Source organism: Molossus molossus, unplaced genomic scaffold (assembly GCF_014108415.1).
Source record: "Molossus molossus isolate mMolMol1 unplaced genomic scaffold, mMolMol1.p scaffold_m16_p_20, whole genome shotgun sequence".
Lineage (NCBI taxonomy): Eukaryota > Metazoa > Chordata > Mammalia > Chiroptera > Molossidae > Molossus > Molossus molossus.
In genome coordinates, this window is record NW_023425356.1 from 10,823,701 (window position 1) to 10,831,369 (window position 7,669).

At 38.6% G+C, this 7,669-nt stretch overlaps 1 pseudogene; it reads right to left on the reverse strand.

Annotated features, from left to right (window-relative positions):
* LOC118637643 overlaps positions 1-7,145 on the reverse strand; it is a 30,129-nt pseudogene extending 22,984 nt beyond the window's left edge.
* Between the last annotated feature and the right edge of the window lie 524 nt (positions 7,146-7,669).

Consider the following 7,669-nt stretch of genomic DNA (forward strand, 5'->3'; position numbering starts at 1 on the left):
TTAGCAATTTCAGTAGGTGTGAAATGGTCCCTCACTGTAGTTTGAATTTATGTTTCTCTAATGACTCGTGATGTTGAGCACTTTTTCTTGTGCTTATTGGCCATTTACATATTTCCTTCTGTGAAGCATCTGTTCAAATCTGTTGCCCATTTTAAAAAATCATATTATCTTTTATTGTTCATTTGTAGAAATTATGTTTTTAAATTTGTTTTTTATTGATTTTTTAGAGAGAGAGATAGAAACATTGATGTGAGAGAGAAACATCGATCGGCTGTCTCCTGTACTCTCCCCACTGGGGATCTAGCCTGAAACCTGGGCACATACCCTGACCAGGAATAGAACTGGGACCTCTCAGTTCATGGGATGGCGCTCAATCCACTGAGCCACACTGGCCAGGCCTCGTAGAAATTCTGTACATATTTTTAATATAAGTCTTTGTCAGATATATGTATTGCAAATATTTTTTCCCAGTTCATGGATTGCCTATTCGCTTTCTTTTTAACATTTAAAACTTGATTTTAGAGAGAGGAAGGGAGAGGGAGAGAGATAGAGAAACATCAGTGTGAGAGTGAACCAACTGTTTGCTCCTGCACACTCCCTGGCCAGGGATCAAACCCAAAACCTTTCATTGCACAAGATGATGCTCCAGCCAACTGAGCCACACCAGCCAGGGCTGCCTATTCATTTTCTTTCTTTTTTTTTTCATCCTCACCTGAGGACATTTTTCCATTTTTTGTTCAGATAGAGTGGGAAGGAGGAAGAGAAACATCTATGTGAAAGGAACACACTGAGTGGTTGCCATCCACAGGACCCAACCAGGGTACGTGTCTTTAGCGGGAACCGAACCCGGGTCTCTTTGGACCGCAGGCCGATGCTCCAACAGCTGAGCCCAACCGGCCAGGGCCCTATTCACTTTCTTAATAATGATTTTTAATGAGTAGAAATTTTAAATATTTATAAAATAAAATGATTTAAAAAATATTTATGGAGTATCATTTTTTCTTTTCCTTTTTAATTAATTTTTTTATTAATTAATTTCTGTTACAGATGTTTCTCCTTTTTCCCCCACTGATTCCCCCTTCCCCCTCCCTCCCTGCCTTGTTCCCAGTTGGTTGTCCATGTCCACTGTTCATACATACATACATATAAGTTCTGTGGTTTATCTCTCCCCCACCACCCCCTCCTCTGGGGGTTGTCAGTCTGTACCCCACTTCCACGTCTCTGGGACTACCCCATTGCTCAGACTGTTATGTTCATTATATTCCACAAATAAGGGAGATCATATGATACTTGTCTTTCTCTGTTTGGCTTGTTTCATTTAGGATTATATTTTCCAGGTCCCTCCATGTAGTCTCAAAGGATAAGAGATCTTTCTTTCTTACAGCTGCGTAAGAAAGCTGTGTATATGTCCATTGTGTATATGTACTGTTATAACCCAGTAATTCTCCATCTGCTAGAAGAAGGAACCTCTCCCGGGTTCCCTGAGCCCGAGTTGTTTTTGCAAAAATTCTTGAAGAGATGCATCAGCCATGACCATGAGCTTAACTAATCAGGAGATGCCAGACGGGACGATGAGGCATTCAAGGCTAGGGTTTAGTAAATGTTAAGAAATATAAAACAAACAACTTGTGCAGTTACTAACTGCTGATATCTGCTTCTGTACACGTAGCTTGCTTGCTCTGCTAACTCTTGAGTAACCCCTGTCCTATATAAGCAACCCTCCCCCTGAGCTCGGGGCTGCAGTTCTCCTCTGTGTAGGTTGGCTGCAGTCCCTGCGCAGGTAATAAAGCTCCTAATATTCAAAATTACTTGATGTCTGAGTGAGGATGACTCTCCTGGGTTACAACAGTACCACCACTTTTTTATCCATTCGTCTACTGACGGACACTTGGGCTGTTTCCAGATCTTAGCTATTGTAAATAGTGCTGCTACAAACATGGGGGTACATATATTCTTTCTGACTGGTGTTTCAGGCTTCTTAGGGTATACTCCTAGAAGTGGGATCACTGGGTCAAATGACAGTTCAATTTTTAATTTTTTGAGGTAACACTATAGTGTTTTCCATAGTGGCTGCACCAGTCTGCATTCCCACCAGCAGTGTACTAGAGTCCCCTTTTCTCCACACCCTCGCCAACACTTGTTGTTTGATGATTTGTTGATGGCGGCCATTCTGACAGGTGTGAGGTGATACCTCATTGTTGTTTTAATTTGCATCTCTCTGATGATTAGTGATGATGAGCATTTCTTCATATGTCTCTTAGCCGTTTGTATGTCCTGTTTGGAGAGGTGTCTATTTAGTTCCTCTGCCCATTTTTTAATTGAGTTGTCTTCCTTTTGTGGAGTTGATTGAGCACTCTCTACATATTGGAAATAAGGGTATCTGATATATCATTGGCAATTATGCTCTCCCATACAGTGGGTAGCCTTTCCATTTTGATGATTGTATCTTTTGCTGTGCAGAAGCTTTTGAGTTTGATGTAGTTCCATGTGTTCATTTTCTCCTTTGCTTCTGTTGCCTTAGGTGATGTATCAGGGAAAATTCTGCTGCTTATGATTTCTGAAATTGTGTTGCTTACAGTTTCTTCTAGGATTTTTATGGATTCATGAGTCACATTTAAGTCTTTTATGCATTTTGAGTTTATTCTTGTGTATGGTGTAAGTTGATGGTCTAGTTTCATTTTTCTGCATGTAGCTGTCCAATTTTCCCAGCACCATTTATTAAAGAGGCTGTCCTTACTCCACTGTATGCCTTTGTCAAATATTAATTGAGCATATTGCTTTGGATCCATTTCTGGGTTCTCTATTCTGTTCCACTGGTCTATATGCCTGTTCTAGTGCCAATACCCAGCTGTTTTGATTATAGTGGCTTTGTAGTATAACCTGAAATCTGGTAATGTGATCCCTCCAACTTTGTTCTTCCTTTTCAAGAATGCTGTGGCTATTCAAGGTCTTTTTTGGTTCCATAAGAACTTTTGAAGTACTTGTTCTAATTCTGTGAAGTATGTCGTTGGTATTTTGATGTGGATTGCATTGAATCTATAGATTGTTTTGGGTAATATGGACATTTTAATGATGTTAATTCTCCCAACCCATAAACAGGATATGTGCTTCCACTTTTTTATATCTTCCTCTATTTCTTTTTTCAATGACGTGTAGTTTTCTGCTCATTTTTTCTTATATGCCTAATGCTTTTTGTGTCCACAGTAATCTTTGCCTTTTTCAAGGTGATAGAAGAATACAAAGGATTCTAATTTAATGGAATAGGGGATCCTACCTCTATACTTACTAGCTGTGTGATCTTGGCAAATTAATTAGCCTTTTTGTGCCTCTGTTTCCTCGAAAATCATAGATTAACAGATTACTAACAGGCTGAAATCAAATCAGTAAAGTGGAATCATCTGTAACAACATCTCACTCAAAGGTTTTTATGAGGTTGAGTTAGGATTTGTCAAGACCTTAGACTAGAACTTGAAAATACATTTTCCAATATCCTTGTTATATTAAAATAGGAAGGCAAATAAAGACACATTTAGTATTTCAAATGATTATTTAATATTTGAGTCAGGCAACCGTGCTGGGCATTTGTTTTACCATCTAAAGGCACTTTAAAACTCTACTATTATTTGCTTTCAAAATTTATTAGCACCTCGTACGTTCTACAAAATTTACAGTCACCTCCTTAGTTTCTGCAATGATGTATTAAGTGCTTACTATGTCTCAAATACCTGGCTAAGCTCGTTACATGTAGAATATTATTTAACTATCACAACAAGACTCCAACTTGGTTGAAATCTAAGAGTGAATTAGTCATCGCTGTCCTTGCCTCTGGGTCCCCTTAAAACAAAGACTGTTCCCTTCACTCCCAGCCTGGCTTCTTGAAAAGACGAACTGGGTCAGCCTGCCAACAGGTGCCGATGAAAATATTGGATCTTCGATCTTTCAGCTGTCTGGAATTGATTGGAGAAACAGTTTCTAGCCATGAGTGGATAATGGAGCATAGGAGTTAAGCAGAGGCTTTGCATCCAGTCAGAGATGGAGTCCTAACTCTACCCTTTACTGGCTATGTGACCTTGAGTGGGTTTTTTTTTTTTTTTTTTTTTTACCATTTAGTCATCCATCCTTTCATTCATTCAACAGATATGTATGAGCATCTGTAATTCCAAGCTGTGTTCTGGGCTGTGAGGATACAGTGGGGAACAAAATAACAGTAATCTTTGCCCATGTGGACCTTATATCCTGGTGGCTTTGTGACGCAAAGTTTTTCATTTAAAATGAGAAAGGACAACAGAGCCTTCTTTACAGGATTGTTGTGAGATTAATTGGGATAATGTAAGGCAAGTAAGTGCTTAGTGTAGTGTCCCTGGGACATATTTAAAATTAACAATGTCATGGAAAACCAAACACCATACTGAATTTGATATTTTTCAAATGGTTCTCGACTGCCATATTAGTGTAGCAGAATTACTTGCCAGAATAGCAGTGATTTCTAGTATTCTGGTCCAAAGATCTTTGATCTTTTTTGTGATCTTTTTTCCAAAAACAGCTACCTGACCAAAAGATGAAAATACAACCAAGGCCACTTATTATAGCAATTTAAGAATATTTATGATAGTCTGAAGAATAAATTGAGAGGAAATTTCATTTACCTCTAACCAAGGAGCCAGCATTATTGGCTTTTAATTGTCTACTGTTCATTATTTATCTCAACCCTCCAGATAGAAATTTTGGACAAGATTGAAGGTCATCATTTTTCCTTTAAGCTTATTCTAAACCCAAATATTATTGCCCTAAATCTTACCATACATATAATAGCAATAGAGAGATTGAGTGGTTGTAGAAGATGAAGATGGAGTGAACTCAAACTCAGAACAGAAACAACTTGTATCTGTAAATGTGCTCTCTGCTTCTCTCTTTCACAGTGGACAAACACTGACCCTGTCCTATAAGAGAGCAGCCCCTTCGGACTGGTTGCATCTCTTCTCTCTGTATTGTGACCACGTCCCTAGTTGTCTGTCTATCCCTACTAGACTATAAGCTTCTTTGAGTCAAAGACCAAGTTTTACATTTTTTTTCTATCTTTTTTTTATATCAGGATGCCTGGCACATAAGTGGTTTTCAATGTATGTTTATTGAATTGAATTAAATAGACATCGACTTCCTCTTAAATCATAGATTAACAGATTATTGACAGGCTAAAATCAAATTTGTCTAACTCTTTCATCTCTTGGTTTTAAAGAGTTCTAAGAATATCAGAATAATGATGACAAAGTCTTTTGAAAAACACTTTGAATAAAATTTAGCTGAAGCTATTCAAAGATTTAAGTTTAAATCTTGTTTACAAACAACATGTCATCGTAGAAAAATAAATGTATAATAGTTTACAGTGAAGAAACATTACTACTAAAATCAGAAGTTGGGTCTGCCTAGTATTGGATACAATTCCAATGTTAAATGGTTTTAAAATATCCTCTTATTACTTACCACATATTTTTAGCATATTTATTAAAACAACTTGGCATAAATATTAGATCATCTGGTTGCACCGTCTCTGTTTATAACAAACAAGAAAAACCTCTTCTATTTGAGGACATGATTTTATAATTTTAAGATGAGTGTGATTATATAAAAAGACTTCAGAAGCTGCTGAAACTTTTGGTTAATTAGTTCAGGAATATTAGCAAATGGAGAGTTAATTTAAAAAATGGAAGGGTAAAATTTATTCTGGAAACCTGGTCAGCAGAGGTGTGGGTAAAGAACCAGAGGATGAGTCATTCAGTGATATTTACTGGGCCTCTGCTGTGTGCTAGCCACCATCTAGGTGCAGTGAAGCAGAGGTGAATCCTACTCTGGTGGAGCCGGCATTAAACTGGGGGCATTCACTCAAAGCGGTTTTAATAACGTTGAACTTCAAAGGGAATGGTTTTCACGCCTTAGCTCCCTGGAGCTTCTTGGCTCTATGCAGACATTCCCAGTCTGTTTCTACCCATACGCTCCACAGATTCAGATAAATTAGGAGGAAAAACATAGTCAACCACAAAACAGGTGCTGTTATTACCTTCCTTAAGACATGGAGTGCCTACTGGTCTTACATTTATATAAATAAGAGAGGCTGCTTAAGTAACCCCTCCCTGGACAGAAAGATATGTCTCAAGCTCACTGTGTCTACCTATACTGAGAACTGGCTGACAGTTTCCCTGCTAAAATTATAAAATAAATAATAACAATAGTAGATAAAATAAATACTGTCTGTGTTGGCTGGTATCTCTGTAATACATTTATCTCAAAAGAATCACAGTGAAAGTTAAAGAAGATAATGGGAAGTGCCTAGTGTGGTGCCTGGCATGAGGTCAGTGTTCAGCGCGCGCGCACACACACACACACACACACACACACACACACACACGCGCGCGCGCTTTCTTCCTCAGCCCCTATGGAAGAAGAACACTCGATGCCTCTGCCTCTGAGAGCAAATATGAATCAGACTACTGCAGCACAGGCTGTCAGCACCCCCTCCTGCACATCTGGTATGCAAAGCATGGGAATCCTTCTTTAATCAACAACTCAGAATAATGGCATTTCCGACCCTCGTCACAGAATTCAACCAGGAATTGATTGCAATGCAGCTCTTGCCAAATGCTTGCTGGGACAGGAGATGTTGGAGAGGAACTGCCTAATGGAGATGTTATTTACGTGCATTCTTCTTCTGAGCTTTTTTTGGAATTAAGAAATCATCAGAACACTTAACTGGACTACATTATTGCAATTCTCGATAAAATCCTTTGTTAAATTAAAATGTACTGCTCCTTTATTCACTTTTTAGAGAATTTAATCTTAAAAATACCTGCCTAGCATGGGACCTGGAGCATAGTAGGTCCTTAATAAGTATTTGAATATTGAAAAGATGAATCTGTTTGAACAAGAATTATAGGGTTCCCCCACCCCCAAATATAGCCAGAAGTGAAAATAACATGCATTAGAATTTCCTTTTCATCCCTCCCCTGTCTAGGGAGCTGTTCTTCATCCTTCACATCTCAGCTGGGTATCCCCTTCTTTCTGGTGCCCCCACCCTGCAGGGTTCTAAGCTCTGCCCTGCTCCCACCTCTATACAGCACCTACCACGGGCTTTCAACTGTTTGCACCGCCATCCTTGCTGGACTCTGAGCCACTTCCAGACCTGGCTGTGTCCATTTCACCTTCATAACCACAGTGCATCTTACAATACCTGGTCGACAGTACATTAATAAATGCTTGAATGTCAAAAGAATAAAGCAATTCAATGTCCCTTATATAAACACCAACTGAACATTTCTTCCTTGAATGCAGTAACAGGAAAACATGATGTTTTCAATATATTTTTAAGAAGTTCCTGCTTTATGCAAAATACTTTCTGTAAGGACAAAAAAACAGGTTTTTCTTTTTTTTTTAATGAATTTTTCCACAATTAATGAGAAGTACCTGGTAATTAAACATGGCGCGGGCTGGTGTCTGCACTTTCAAACCGCCTTTCTACCCAACTGAAAGGGCACGAAGGAATATTAGAATTAATAGAAAATATTAGAAGAGAAAGAAAACTATCCTAGTGTAGGACTAGCCAGAGTTAGAAAAATGTTAACCATCCTTTGCTGTGTTAATCGTGGGTGCTTTGTTCTGACCGAGGAAAAGTCCTCTC